The 16,374-nt window shown below is 38.0% G+C and overlaps 2 long non-coding RNA genes across 2 annotated transcripts in view; one reads left to right on the top strand and one right to left on the bottom strand.

Annotated features, from left to right (window-relative positions):
• The window catches only part of LOC137487534 (uncharacterized), a 318,479-nt gene that overhangs the window by 280,441 nt on the left and 21,664 nt on the right, over nucleotides 1-16,374 (top strand). The window lies entirely within an intron of this gene.
• LOC141377563 (uncharacterized) lies at nucleotides 11,680-16,016 on the bottom strand. Its single transcript, XR_012389910.1, has 2 exons — nucleotides 15,874-16,016; nucleotides 11,680-13,368 (listed from the first exon to the last, which is right to left on the bottom strand). It is a non-coding gene; the product is annotated as an uncharacterized lncRNA (long non-coding RNA).

Below are 16,374 nucleotides of genomic sequence, written 5' to 3'. Positions count from 1 at the left end.
TATTTTATTTTATTTTATTTTATTTTATTTTATTTTATTTTATTTTATTTTATTTAGCTGCTTTGACACAACATTGAATTTAAATAGCCAGTTATGCCTTCCATCATCTGTTTGTTAAGTGTGACATCACACCAAGTGGCTTTCGAGTCCAAGCGCTATATCAGACTGTTTGGGGGTCATGTGACTCAACACATTGTAATAATAACAGTTTACAAAGAGATGCAATACTTTTGAAAATCAAAATTGCAAAATAAATATACCCATACCTAATATCCGGTGGCCAGAAAGGGATTAAATTTGGATAAATTGTTAAGCTATTGGTGTCTGTGATGCAGCATGTCTAGAGACTGTTGTTACACTATGATTTTATATGACATGCACTTCAATGTGTGATATGACTAAAAAGTTAAATAAATATTTTCTTAAATAGAATGAGCAGTTTGGATCCAGAAACAGTATTCCATTTTACAACTTAACAAGCAGATTACATTACAAAACTACAATACTGTCACATAGAAAATTTGCTCTGAAATTATTTTTATACCAGATATTCTAATCAGATTCGCAAACTTGTTTGAAGACATAAATTAACTATAAATCAGTTATCATAAATTAAAGATCCAGAATTTGACAAATCATCTTAGATTGTTTAAGTGAGGCACAGATTACATCCCCGGTGCATGTTTATATGCATACCAATAAACTGACAACTCACAGAAATCAGCTTATTATAATAACTTGTTGTCCCCATTTGCTTGCAAACCTACACAAGTAAACCGCATTTACAAGACTGTATTAATACATCGGTTTATTTTCCAGCAGTGATGTCAAGATAGCGATTTCTTTTTGTAACTCCAAGTATTTCATTTTTGCCAGTTAAGATGTGATAGAAATCATTAAAAACCAAAGTATGCAAAGTACAGTAACATGTTAGCAGGAAAACTTTGTAGTTTACTTTTGTAGTTTATGGGTGCTTTCACACTCGGTTCAATTTCCTGAACCGAACCCAAGTTCAATTGATCCCACCCCCCTCCCTTTCCACCTTCTTGGCTAGTTTGTGTTCATTAAAAATGGAAAATGTTCAGATGTCACGTGATGTCTGCAAAAGTTATTTTTGGTGGAGACAAGCAGACATTATCACTGTTTGCACATAGTCCTGCTTGTCACCAAGGTAGTTGATACAAGCGGCAACCTCCCGCTCTCCCTCGGGAAGCCAATATGGATTTAACTGAAACTGCAATTTATCGAAATCACGCTAGTCCTGGTTCCATAACTGAGCAAATTTCAATTGAGCTCACTGTTAGAATGGTACAAAGAAAGATTTTGGTTCATATAGCTAATATTACCCTTCATGACAACTGTGAGGGGGTGAATTTATTTATTTTTTTTAACTCATCCGTTTTCTTTATATTAGGCTAAATTAAGTTTGCATAATTAAGGGCGTGGCCACTTGAGTGACGGCTAGGTCTCGCTGGTCGCTGGTTACTTCACCTCAGCTGACTCCGACAGATTAGCCACTGAACTCGGCATATTCATCATATTTTTGTGTTGTTTACACAGTCAGTTTCCTTTTGAACTTATTTCTTACAATTATCAGATGATATGGGATGCTGTGTGCACTTAATTGTGCTCACAAAACATTCACCTGGTCTCCGTTTCCCATGTGAGTAAAGTTATATGTATTTGTTTTATTTAAGATTATTTATCACTTATATTTTGCTTAGATGCACTCCAGAATCTGACAGATTGATTAGCTGTAGGCTCTAGAACAGTCCTCTGAAGCTCTGTCATACAGTGTTATGCTGGATTCCATCAATAGTCTTGCATTTACTAACACAGACTATATCTAAAGTGTTTGGAAGTAATTTGCGTTTTCCTCCTGTAGAAAAACGTCATAAGAACTATGTTCAGTAGCTCAATGTATTACAACTGTGTTTTTAAAAGTCTAAACACTTTATTGATATAGTACACAACAAAACACATGTGGTCAGAATACAAACGAGTCACACATAATAAAGTATTAAGCCTTTTCCCAAAGTAAAGTTTGTCTAAGCCAGGTCAAAACAAAATGCCAGCAGGTGTCTGTAGCTCCGCTCACTCTCCGCCTCTTTGTCCTTGTTTGGTATCTCACCATGGGTGTGATGACGTGCGAACAAAATGTTGATGGTTGGCCGCGCCTACTTGTAGCTTCTTTTGCAGTGTTCAGAAACCTATGGGTGACGCCACGGATACTACCTCCATAAATTTTACAGTCTATGTAATACAGAGACATACACACACGATTGAACGTTGGCGGTTTAATTCCATTATTTGGTATGATTGCATTCATATCAGAAGTGAACCGGACCAGAGTTCACCCGCACCGTACCCCAGACCACCTCTTTCAGGCTGACTCGGGTACGGTTCACGTGTGCACAGCCGAGTTCAGATGACACGTTCACACTAGCTAAACGTAACATACTTTGACATCAAACAAACCCGGATGTGGAACAAAAGTGCTAGTGTGAAAGCACCCTATGTAAAGACAATAATGTACTGTTTGGAGTTTCCATTGGTAAGCCACCACCAAAAAATGGCAAAAAAAGAACTTTGGCTTTTGTGAAAATGTTGTTATGAGTCTCATCTCAACCTCTGTCAGTTTGGCTGTGCTCTATGCTAAAGGGCTCATCCCTATGCCCTAAAGTAATCCCTTCAAAGTAACCAAAATCCTGTCCCCTTAATGCATTTCTGCGTCATCTTTTTATCTGTGTCTGTGAATCATGTCAGCGAAAATGTCCATTGCTTGTGCTCTTCCAAATCATTCATTTCTTTGAAGAGTTCAGTTTTGAGCACTTTTGCTTGACAAAACCCTTCAAAATGATAGCCATGATTGTTTTTACACTGAAGTGCCCTTCGAAAGCTGATTTATTGCATTTGAAATGCAGTGTTTCAGACGGTGCATATTGCTGATTCATGTCTCATGAAAACACTGGTGCCAATCAAAACACTATGGACATGTTTTCCTTTTTATACTTACTCTTGCACAGTTGTTCTTATTGTTTTACATTTTCTGTTGTACTTATGAATTTGCATTAGTAACAGCCTAAACTCTTTCATTTGATGCTAGCAATGATTAGACGACTGAGCAGAACTTCAATATTTAATATAGTCAATGGTATTTCATAAATGTGTAACAGTATGAGGCCAATTTTCATTCATTCAGTCATTCATTCATTCATTTTCTTGTCGGCAGAATAAACTGCCAACTTATCCAGCATGTTTTTACGCAGCGGATGCTCTTCCAGCCGCAGTCCATCAATGGGAAACATCCACACACACACACACATACACACACACACTCATACACTACGAACAATTTAGCCTACCCAATTCACCTGTAACGCATGTCTTTGGACTATGGGGGAAACCAGAGCAACCGAAGGAAACCCACGCGAACGCAGGAAGGATATGCAAACTCCACACAGAATTGCCAACTGAGGTGAGGTTTGAACCAGCGACCTTCTTGCTGTAAGGCGACAGCACTACCTACTGCTCCACTGCTTCGCCGAGGCCCATTTTTACCCTGTTAATCTCTGGTTAAAGTTTATGTGTGTGTGTGTGTGTGTGTGTGTGTGTGTGTGTGTGTGTGTGTGTGTGTGTGTGTGTGTGTGTGGTCTGAAATCAGCCTGCTAAGGAGGGGAGCTGTTTTTATGTGGATAATTGTATGTTTTAGCTCAAATTTGTCTTGGCTTAGAGATGAGCACATATTGGTGTGGGCTTAGTGGCTTTCGCAGTCTGGAGGAAGAAATTAAGAATTTGTGATATTATTAAATTCATTGGCAAACATAGATACATTTGGGACTTCTCAAATGGTTGGTTTATAATCTTGTTTTTTTTTTTGTTTTTTTTAAACACCTTAGGATGGAAACCGCAGGAAACAAGAAAACCGATTTCATACATGTAGGATTGTTTCAACTTCTCTCTGTTGTATTTTGCAGATCCATCTATAGTTGACCATTTATAAAACATATTAAATAGACAATTGCGTTCCATAACGCTGTTGAATTCTTCATCCATTTCTCATTCAACTCTTAGCAGTAAGAGCCATTGTATCTCAAGGTAATACAGCATTCGTGTAACTGTACATTTCAAGTTTTGTCGAACTGATAGCTTGAATGTCGAACACCAAACAAAACTGCTTCCGCGATGAGGAAAGATATAGGATCATGTACACACCTACAGCCATTAGCAGGCAACCTTTTGCTGCTCTCATTTTTTTTAATAAAAAGGTCCATTTGTGGGAAAGAAATAAAGGAAAAGAATACAATGATGGGTAGATATTGCCTTTTCTTTTTGTGGTGTGATATTATCAACTTGGAGCTGAATGTGATTATTGCTCCCCAGAATATTACACACAGGGAGAATTAGATTGGGTAACCCCCTTCATACTCCTTCCGAGAAAAAGATAACGGACGAACAAAAGCAGCTTTGGATCGATCCCTCATGACAAAAGCAGAGGACACAGATATAAACAGATTAGAGATGGCAAAAAAGATGATACGTCTTCATTTCTGATCTCCCACTGACTCTATTCTGCTTGAACACGAACAGCCACCCCGGGCAAATACACATACACACACAACCCTCCAACCAGCCTTCAGTGCCTCAATACCCGTGTGTTATTGAATGTTCCCTTCCTGTAACTAGATGAAAAGATGGACCTGTATTTCACAAAGGTCAGTGTTTGGCTAGCTAATGCTGGTCAAGTTAACCCCTGCTGGTAGATGCTGTAATTACACTGCTCTGGGCCAGGGGTCACCACACTTTGTCATGGAGGAATGGTGTCCAGCAGAGTTACTAGTACTTACTGTATCCGAAGTCGCCCACTATAGAAAATAGGAGTCATTAAAGTGCAATGTATTCTGGGTATTGCAGCAACTAGCTGTCTGCGACTCCCACATGGTCACCCACTGAAGCTAACGGTTGCGACCGGTCAGTATTGGGATTGGAGACCACATGGGAAAGCTAGGTTGCTGCTGAAAATGGTGTTGGTGAGACCAGCAGGGGGCGCTCGTCCTGTGGTCTGTGTGAATCCTAATGCCTCAGTATATTGATGAGGACTCTATACTACTCAATGAGTGCTGTCTTTTTGATGAAATGTTAAATCGAGGTCCTGGCTCTCTGTAGTCATTAAAAATCTCAGAATATACTTCGAAAATAGTAGGGGTTTAACCCCGGCATCCTGGCCTAATTTGCCCACTGGCCTCTGTCCATCATGGCCTCCTAAACATCATCGCATCATAATTGGCTGCATCACTCTGTTTCCTCTCCACCAATCAGCTGGTGTGTGGTGTGCAGTCTGGACACACATTTCCCCCAAAAGTGTGTAAAGTAAGTGTCTATATAAGCGCTATAAAAATGTAAGGAATTATTAAGGAGGACACTGGAATTTGGATTCCATTAATTTATTGGGCAGTTCATTGATTGGTGTCCTGTCAGTTAGCCGGAGGCTGCTGTGTACGCTTTTTTTTTAGATCTCTCTTGTGAGTGCCATTTGCTCCTGGTGTTCTCTCGTAAATCCACCAGAGGCCGCTGTCAACTGACTAACTGACGGAATGACCAACCGACTGATCCCCCACCCTCCTCCTTCCCTAAACCCAACCAATAGTATTTTGAAAAGCACCTACTGACCCGCCCACCCCCTTCCTTAAACCCAACCGCAGTGTTTTGAAAAGCAATCCTGAAAAAGAAAAGCCCTCGTCTGATTTTTACCACAATTTTACCACATTCTCACCCTGTTATTTACTTGTTTTTTAATTTTTTTTATTATTATTTTTTATTTTTTTGTGTATTTGTATTATATATGTGTTATATTTTTATTTTGTTTTTTTGGATTCTGTTTTTGTTTTATCTGCTTTCTGGAATCGTTCATCACCGGACACAAACCCTGTTGTCGTACCGAGCTACCGGACAAACTAGTAACAGCAGGAAAGCAGTCCATATGGAGGTAACAGCTCAGCTGGTTAGTGAGAAAAGGAGTGGTGTCATACCGCCCCCATCGTTTGTTTTAAAGATAAAATGCAGTCATACGTAGCTCTGGCTACATAGTTCTCGATCTCCAGAAATGTATACAGGGCTAAGTTTTCAGAATGATCCTATGTTGATCCAAAAACATGGAAGAACGGAACTTTCCATTCTCTATACTCTTATTCAATCTTCCCTGCATTGATCCACTAATATAGCACATTTAAAGGAGTGAATGAAAACTTTGGTAATAAAACAAACATATTTTAACTTGTGTCATGCAGTTGGCTCTCAAATCATCATTATAATACGTGTTGTGGTAAAAGTACTCTAAACCAAGGTATTCATAATTCACTTATTGTACCAAAACAAATGTGTAAAGCAATTGACACACAGTTTTATTTGCTTGCTTTTCCCTTTTTGAGTTATTTCCATAATACTGTATGCTCATGCATTTAGTTGTGCACTGAGCAGTCTTCAAATTTGATTTTAAAGTTTGATGCAAAACTTAGTCCTATAAATAAGAATAAATAAGAAAATAAAATAAGAACATTTCTGCTCCAGGTTTTCTGACAGAGATTAGCATTTCTAAATTTGAATTTTTTTTCAACAGTAAAAGCTTTTCAATCCACAAAATATTCTTCAGAAAATTGAAATGTTCCCCACCAAGTATGTTTAAGACATTTTTACTAGACATACGTTTGGAACCAAAAAGCGCTGTGACAGCACTTCCAAATAAATAAATAAATAAACTTTTGGAGCCTTTACTAATGCCAAGTTCAGACTGTATAATTTTAACTTCAATTTTGACTTGCTGACAAGTTTTGAGAAATTGCAGTAAAATAGCTGAAATCACAGACAAAATGGTGCTCGTTCACACAAGTAACAATCTCACAGTGAAAACTGTCAAAGATGTGTTGTGAGAGAATCGCAGATGAGTCGCTGACAACCGTGAGATATTTGGCATGCTAAATATCTGGAGCTGTCTACGATTAAAATTAAAATAAAATAAAAAAGTTGAGGAGAAATTGCTAATTCCCTTCAAAGGCCAGGTGAGCAATATAAGTCAATTTTCTACCCCACTAAAGCCTTCTTTCTCATTATGTAGTTAATAACAAAAGATATACCACATGACCTCATGTTGTTTCCATGTCACTTCTTCATGTGTTTAGTGGTGAGAGACTGATTTCAGACCGAGCCAAAGTCGTTGGGGATTCTTCCTATTGTAAAGTCATGAAGTGTGAAATCCAATGTCGCCAGTCCATCTTGCAGTGTAAACACAGCAGCAACGAAACGCTACCCCAGATAGTCATGCAGTGTAAAAACACCTGTGATACGACTACTTTTAAAATCATGCAGTCTGAACTTGGCATAATGGGTGGCTTATATAATACTAAGAGGAAATGGTAACACCTCTTAGCTGACTAATTGTATTCGAACCACTAAAAACACATGATAATACCAGAAAACAAGGCCTCTGGTATTATAAGAAAATATTCAAAAGTTTCCAACTGCATGTCAGCTAACTCTCTTTTTACACATTCATAGACTCTTAGGTTAAGGTTTGGGTTATTAAAAATCATCCAAATAAAGTGTAACCCTCTTTTTTGCCAACATCTGATAATTGCAGTGTATTCTGTGCAATTATTTTGTGTGAAAATCATACATTATTAAAGGCAGCACACCAATTTCCAGAATGGATTTATGCTGTGTTTAGCTCAGACACTTCTTTTGCTTTATTTGTATTTCTTTCTCAGTAACTGGTATGATGGGATCAGCCACCAAGCTCAGGGACAGCCTTTAAGTGTGCAGGGACAGCATCAAAACTGACAAAAGACACCCAGTACACTGTGACTCCTTATGATTATCTGGGAAGTCATGAAAGAACGGCTGTGCGATAGATAAACGTAAACTAGTGTATCTGGCAACAACATATTTATCTTCCTCATCTATTTGAAAGGTGTGCTTTACTGTCTGTGTATAGGGAAGGTGAGCGCACACACAAACACACACAAGCATGATTTCAGCATTCAATCACTGTTTAGTTTTTTTCTGTCTTCTTCTCTGAACTGACACAGCACCTGACATGCATTGTAGGCAAATTATTGCTTGTTATATGAAGCTGGGCAAGGGGATGTATGAATTATTTATAGGCTCAAGACATTTAGGAGCTGCAGCATTACTCATTGATGGGCGAGAATTAATTCTGCAAACATCCCTTTTTGATTAGCAATCAACACGCTTTTAAAAGCTCCTTCAGTACACACAAAGTGAGCAGTTAAAATCTGCTCATTTCTTCTCTGACTAAACTAACAAGACCTCTAAATTTACTCTGGAATCCAATATTCGGGAAGTCAAGATGTGTAAGATAAGTAGTTACATTAAAGTGTTACATTATTAACTAACATGTGATGTAATATCAGGACTTTTTTGCCAAAAGAGCTGACAGTTGCTCACTTTTTTGAACTTGAAGGTTATTGATGGCAACTGTCATTGAAGTAGATCGCCATTTTGATCATGTTTTCAGTTGGCAAAGCTCAAAGAGAACCCATGCCCTTTTTAGAAGATGTAATATAGGACTTAAGAGTCCTTAGAATGTGTCTTAATATACCCTTCTCATTCCCTTTTATTCAAAGCTGTATTTTTGAGTGCTGTTTTTTGTATGTCTTTATTTGAATGAGCTGCTGCTTCCAACCCCTTATTTCATTAAGGACAGAGCCTTTATGGACCATTTCAGTGTGGTCATGTCATTGGCCCATGAACATTTCAGGCTTGTTATTAAACTATTTCATAACTGTAATGAGGCAATACAATCATAACTAAATGTTAAAACAGCTATCATAACATCATTTATCAATGTGTGGCTCTTTTTGGATTCTCAGAAGCTATAGAAATTAAAAATGTAAAACAGGGAATACGCTGGGACCATTTTTTTTTGTTTACATCCCTAAAAAGAGTCTATAGCTTGAGCCTCAGATACTCTGAACAAAATATCTGATTTTGCATGTATTTTAAATTGAAATCAGTTTAGATGTCTGATATATGGAACATAGGTTCATCTCGAAAACTGCAGCCCTATATATATTTATGAAGATTCCATATTATGTAGCCAGAAGTATGCATGTTTGCATTTCATCTTTAAAATGAATGATGGGGGGTGGTATGACATCATTCCTTTTCGCACTAGCAGCTGGCCGCTCACCTCCGTGTGGACTACTTTTCAGCTGTTATCAGTTTGTCTGGTGGCTCGCAGCTTACGTCAGCAGACTTGTGATGCAGAGAGGACCGCGAGTTGACCGCGATGATGGGGTTCAAGTTCAGCCAAAAATGTGTCCAAAAAGCAGCTAAGAAAATAAAAACAAAAGCCAAAAATATATATAAACAAGTAAATAATAGTGTGAGAATGTTTTCAAGTTTAAAAATGTGATAAAAATCCGGGGGTTTTCTTTTTCTTTATTGCTTTTCAAAACACTGTTTGCTGTGTTTAGAGAAAGGGGTGGGCGCTGTTCAGTCGATGCTTTTTAAAACACTATTAATTTGATTAGTTAATCAGTCTGTGGACAGTGGCCACTGATGGATTTGTGTGAGAACAGCAGGCTCGAATGGCACTTGTAACAGAAATTTGAGATTCTGAAAGTTTTGAAGGTTTTTTTTGAAGAAAGCATGAAACATGTAAACATTTAATTTCCCATAATGGATGTCAATGGTTACAGGTTTTCAGCTTTCTTTAAAATCTTAAAAAATTTAACTAGGTGAATTTATACGCTTTTTCTAAGCAAGAGATCAAGATTTGGCAGGTTAGAGTGATCCAGTTGGCACCTGCTGGTTTGTAGATGCTATAACTACTCCATCTGGAAAGTCAGAGGTGGGTTAAGCCATGGATTCAAAGTTTTCACCATTCATTAAGCAACTCCAGCTCTGAAAAACACCAGAGAATAGTCCTGTCTGAGTCTTGAGCATTGAATGAGAGGATACCCGCTGGCTCTGAAAAACCTTGTGACTCAACCAAGGAATGAGATTTATCGGCTCTCTGATCATTGCGAATCAATAACCAGAGAGAACAGAAGAATTCTTCTTGCTGAAACTTGTTCTGGGTTAGTTTGTACAGTTTCTCATGTTTGTGCATGCGGATTAATTTGTGTGCGTCTTCGAGAATTTGGGTGTATTTTGATCAAAGCTGACTTCAAAACTACAGTTCTTTTTAATTCAGACATTCTTACATCTCTATGTGTAGGCAAAAACAACTGAAATGCTTTAGATGAGAACACCAAAAGGAATAATTTATATTTTCTAATTAGTTTTGCATCATTTGTTACAAGAGAAAAGGCATCACAGCATGTGAAAGAGAAAAGACTGAATGTTTGATGATTTTTTTCCCTCTTTAGATATGCCATTATCCTCTCAAAGAACCTATAGAAAAAAATGGGACAAGAATGACAGAGTAGCGAAGAGGACTTATTCACTGTTTAGGGATTTATCTTGGTTTTGGCTTCAAAGCAGAACACTCTTCCTAGTCAAAATCTAAGCTTTATTTTGCCCAGACCATTTGTGTGCTTAAGCTGGATATTTTGTGTCTTCTCTATCTAAATGTCTATCTCCTGAGCTCTCTTGTTTTAAAATATTGTTGTCTCCTGTGTGTTTACATTATCTCTTTGGCAAGCTGTTAAACAAAAAGCAAGCAAATGCATAACAGTGCACACACGCACACGCAAAATAACACACCCAACCCGTATATTCATGCACACTAAATGTTTTATTTACCATAATCCACTGGCTGCTGTAAGCGGCTTTTGATACTCTGTGGCTAGACTTCTTGACTTGAATGTAGAGTGTCTGTCCAGAGCAGAGGGAAGGAAACATGCTTTGCTGAGAGATTATGGTTGGACATGACTCTGAGCCATAGACAAAGATATGTTATCTCTTATCTCTCATCACCCAAAGTATATATATATATATATATATATATATATATATATATATATATATATATATATATATATATATATATATATATATATATATATATACATATATATATATATATACATATACATATATATATACATATATATATACATATATATATATATATATAYAYATATATATATATATATATATATATATATATATATATATATATATATATATATATGTATATATATATATGTATATATATATATATATATATATATGTATATATATATATGTATATATATATATGTATATATATATATGTATATATATATATATATATATATATATATRTRTATATATATATATATATATATATATATATATATATATATATATATATATATATATATATATGTATATATATATATATATATGTATATATATATATATATATATATATATATATATATATATATATATATATATATATATATATATATATGTATATATATATATATGTATATATATATGTATATGTATATATATATATATATATATATATATATATATATATATATATATATATATGTATATATATATATATATATATATATATATATATATATATATATATATGTATATATATATGTATGTATATATATATGTATGTATATATATATATATGTAAGATTTCCCCTATATTAGGCACCAGATTCAGCAAAGTTCAGCAGGTCGACCCGGAGACATGAGAAGAGACCAAACTGTAGTTAGAATGGTTTATTCTGCAAGCCTGACAACACAGGATGGACAGGGATATTTATACACAGGGGCTGATAGCAGAAAGGCACTCCAAATATGGGCTAGTCATACAGCATTTTCTCTTAACATGAATCAGCATATTTCATATCTGAGCATAGTGGAATTTTCCAGCGTGGGTGAAGCTGCGAAATGAAACCAGACCATGGTCTCATATTTCTAACACCTGCAAGACTGAAACCAGACCATGGCCTCATATTTCTGACACACAAATACATATACACACAAAACCACAAGCACTTCTGCACGTAGCTGCAAACACACTAAAAAGAGGACAAAATGTTCTCTCAGTCCCCTCTTTTAGGCCGAAGGCCTAATGCATTAGTTTATAATTTTGGCCCATCATACTATCCATGGTAGCATAAACACGATTCATCAAACATTGTAAAAGAAAGGGGCCACAGCAACAAACAAGAAGGAAAATAATACATACAGGAATTATCATAGTAAGGAAAGGAGTCACCCAGCCGAACAGACCCATCATCCAACCCCAAGTTGTGTCGGGAACATAATCTGAAGTCATGGCAATTTTTAACCCTTGGAGAGTAGACATAGCAGTACTCATTTACATACCTCCCCCTGGGATGCTGTTAAGAGATCTAGAGCCATTCTATTTTGCAAAACCATGGTACGTAGATTACCCAGCTCCTTATTCTGGGCCTCATTAATTATTTTTGAGGCATTCAGGAATAGGCCCATGCGATAGTCCAGGGTCTCAATTCTTAGTAGAGCTTTTCCCACACCTATTTGCGGAAATAGAGCCAATACCACTTTACTACCAGTGGTCCATAATTTGAAATCCTCGGGCACATCAGTACCCCATACAGAGTCATGGGGCTTCATTTCAGGGACACTGCGTTTAACTCTTTGCTGCGCTGACAGGACCTGGGCTGTCACAATAAAGGTGTGATCAGTCACATGCACAGGGGCACACTGCCCCGTCCAGTTGGCCGGTAAGGACATGTAGGCGTTTTTCCCACACAACCATCACCCACCCTGGACCACATAAGTGCCGTTTGAAGGTCCTGAGATGTCGACTGGGGCCCCCTCTCCCGAGGAGGCAATTTGTTGACAGTTAACAGTGCTTCCCATGAAATGAGAGCCCATGGTCTGGTTATAACACACAGGGTGTGTAATAGAGTGGTTAATAAAAACCTTGTGGCTAATAGGTGAGGGTTTAGCATGGCCAAATTTTACCCAAAATAGAGCATCACATGTACCATTTCTAATGCCAATCCGGTATGGATCATAGTCATCGACAATTATATATGGATTCTGGTACCCTGATCCTGCAAAACTGGCAAAACATTTAGCAGCTGTTTTATTCATGGGTTTGGCATAAAGAGGGGTTTGTTTGGCTGAATGAGGCATAACAGAACATACATAACAACCAGATACATTATATGACCTAGCTAAAACTTTCACATATTGATACCACATATTATTTCAATTGGATTGTCAGCCCCATCCTCTGCCCATCCGAATTCATGATCATGTGTCCAGCGTTTCTGCCTGGCTGCATTAGCTTGAGCAACAAGAAAGAGAAACAGTGCCAATGTCCATAGCCACTTCATGCTTATCCTTCTAGTAGTTATGCTGCGTGGAGGTGCTAGCTGATGTGGGGGCCCCCAAAATCTGTAAAACAAAGAGAGTCTGCAGACAGATTATCATAGTACAAAACTTATACATTTTTATTATTCAATAGGTGCTCGTTTTATCCTGGTTGCATGGATCCACTGTGGAGAAGAGGAGGTTAAAACGGCGGTTCTGGTTACAGCCACGACATCCGTCGGGGGGCCATATTTGGGGTCCCCCAGTTCTGTGCTCATTTTATTGAACTGTCTAATCATTACTCTGTCACCGGCCTTAAAGGGGTGTGTTGGGTCTACCGGCATCGGGGCTGAACCAGAATGTATGTTAGTCCAGTATGCATGCAATGTTGTTAGTAGCTGTTGTGCACATTCACTCATATGAATATCCAAAGAACCGTCACCCAGTGTGGTACCCCTTTGCCTCCATGGTGAGGGAAAGGGTCGTCCCATCACAGTCTCATAAGGAGAGAGACCGTGAAGACTTTTGTGAGGAAACATCCTCATGTCTGCTAAAACGAGAGGTAGCAAGGCGAGCCAATTTGAATGCCCTGCATGTTGCATAGCCTTTCTTAATTTGTCCTTGATGGTCCTATTAGTTCGTTCTATTATGCCAGATGATTGTGGATGACAGGGAATATGTAGCTGCCAATTAATTTGGAGTTCTTTAGCTAGATTTTGTATTACTTTCGCAGTAAATGAGGTTCCCTTATCTGAGTCTATGGCACATGGTATACCGTATCTTGTAATGATTTCTCTTGTCAAACATCTGACAACTATATTAGCATCTTCTTTACTGCATGGGAAGGCTTCAACCCATTTTGAAAATTTGTCCACAAAAACCAGTAGATATTTATTAGGACCCCTCTTTGGCAGATGTGTGAAATCTACCTGCCATTCCTGAAAAGGTGTTTCAGGAAGGGGCAATTGTTGATGTTTAGCTTGAGGTTTAGTGATATTATTTTGAGCACATATCAGACATCTATCTAGCGTGTTATTGACATGGTGCTGTAAATTATTGATGCATAAAAAGGAACTCATTGTGTCTATTAACTCATTGTGTCTATTAACTCATTGTGTCTATTACCCCTCTTCGGCCGCGGTGTGTAACACCGTGAAACTCGCGGACGAGAAAAGGTGCACAGGATGATGGCAGGCATAAACGGCCTTTGCCATCTAGCATTATTCCATTAAGATCGGTCGTGGCGTCACATTCAGACCAGTAAGTATGGTACTAAGTATTTAGTAAGCTACTGTTTTAGATGTGTCAGGAGCTCCTCCTGATCATCCTTCCACGCGAGGCGTGTTTTTATAGGAGTGCGTGTCTTTTTGCCCTCATCTGTTTCTTCCTTAACAGTTTCTGTTTGTACTATATCATGCTTGGGATCAAGAGCAGGTATTTTTGTTGTTATTTCTTCATTGTCATAGGACGAACCCATTTTGGTTTGAAGGATAAATCGATAATCTGCCCCAATTAGTTGGCAGTGACGCGAACTGCGCAACAGCATGTCTACAAATTGCAGTGGTTTGTCCACTTCGGGCAGAAGAGATATAAGATCTTTAAGAACAGAGGATGAGGGCGGAATTATCTCTATCCCTCGTGGTTTAGCAACCCACACCGCAGCCACATTAGAAGCTGAAGTAGTGCCCTCCGTGCTGTCGGAGGGGTCTGGTTTAGTTTTAATCATTTCTGTCAGTGACGGGTAAAATAGAAGGCACTGTAGGAGAAGCACTTACAGAGCATGAAGCTGCAGGCGGAAGCCCCGTATAAGGGGTGGTGATATCATAGTTGTCTTAGCAGCTGCGAGAGAGCCCCTCTTATCTGCCTTACGGGCAGTATTGCTTCTGCTTTTGGGTTTGGGGACAGATTTCAAAACGGTTTTAGGTGTAAAAATGCCTTTTTTTTATCTCTCCATATAGAGCTCATTGTATACCATGTGTCATATCCATTTATCATATACTGGTCATCCCATTCAGGATCTCCATATCCTTCGTACGTTAATTTATAAGCTGATTGGAGGAAACCTGGATCAAATGTTCCTTCCCTAGGAAAGTCTCTCCATTGAGATTGTCCCTCTGTCCACCCAGCTAAATTGGACAGCCAGGGTTCAGTGTAAAATCCCCACCCACATCTATCCATCCATTGCTTTGGACTCTCACTGGGTTCTGGTTTTGGATATCCTTGTCCCATATTGCTGAAGCTGGTGCGTAATACTTATTTACTAAAATTTATTAAATCCCCTGATTTGTGGAACCCAAATTTAATTGAGTACGACAACACAAATCCTTCTGTGCAATTTACTGTTGAAAGTAAACTTGACAGGCTATCAAGTGTCAAATTAATAAATTTCGCTAATTTGTGGAACCCAAATTTAATTGAGTACGACGACACAAATCCTTCTGTGCAATTTACTGTGGAAAGTAAACTTGACAGGATGTTCTGTGCTCTAGAACACAGACCTCTCTTGCTTGCGCAACCCAATTTTTAATTAAAATCTTACGATTTCCTGAGATACACCGGAGCAGGCAGTGTGAATAAAAATTCTCTTACCTGATCAGATGTATCCCGGACGAGCCCCCAGATCTGTAAGATTTCCCCTATATTAGGCACCAGATTCAGCAAAGTTCAGCAGGTCGACCCGGAGACATGAGAAGAGACCAAACTGTAGTTAGAATGGTTTATTCTGCAAGCCTGACAACACAGGATGGACAGGGATATTTATACACAGGGGCTGATAGCAGAAAGGCACTCCAAATATGGGCTAGTCATACAGCATTTTCTCTTAACATGAATCAGCATATTTCATATCTGAGCATAGTGGAATTTTCCAGCGTGGGTGAAGCTGCGAAATGAAACCAGACCATGGTCTCATATTTCTAACACCTGCAAGACTGAAACCAGACCATGGCCTCATATTTCTGACACACAAATACATATACACACAAAACCACAAGCACTTCTGCACGTAGCTGCAAACACACTAAAAAGAGGACAAAATGTTCTCTCAATATATATATGTATATATATATATATGTATATATATATGTATAT

The sequence above is a fragment of the Danio rerio genome, chromosome 14, assembly GCF_049306965.1.
Source record: "Danio rerio strain Tuebingen ecotype United States chromosome 14, GRCz12tu, whole genome shotgun sequence".
NCBI classification, from domain to species: domain Eukaryota; kingdom Metazoa; phylum Chordata; class Actinopteri; order Cypriniformes; family Danionidae; genus Danio; species Danio rerio.
This window is presented reverse-complemented; position numbering and strand designations above follow the sequence as displayed.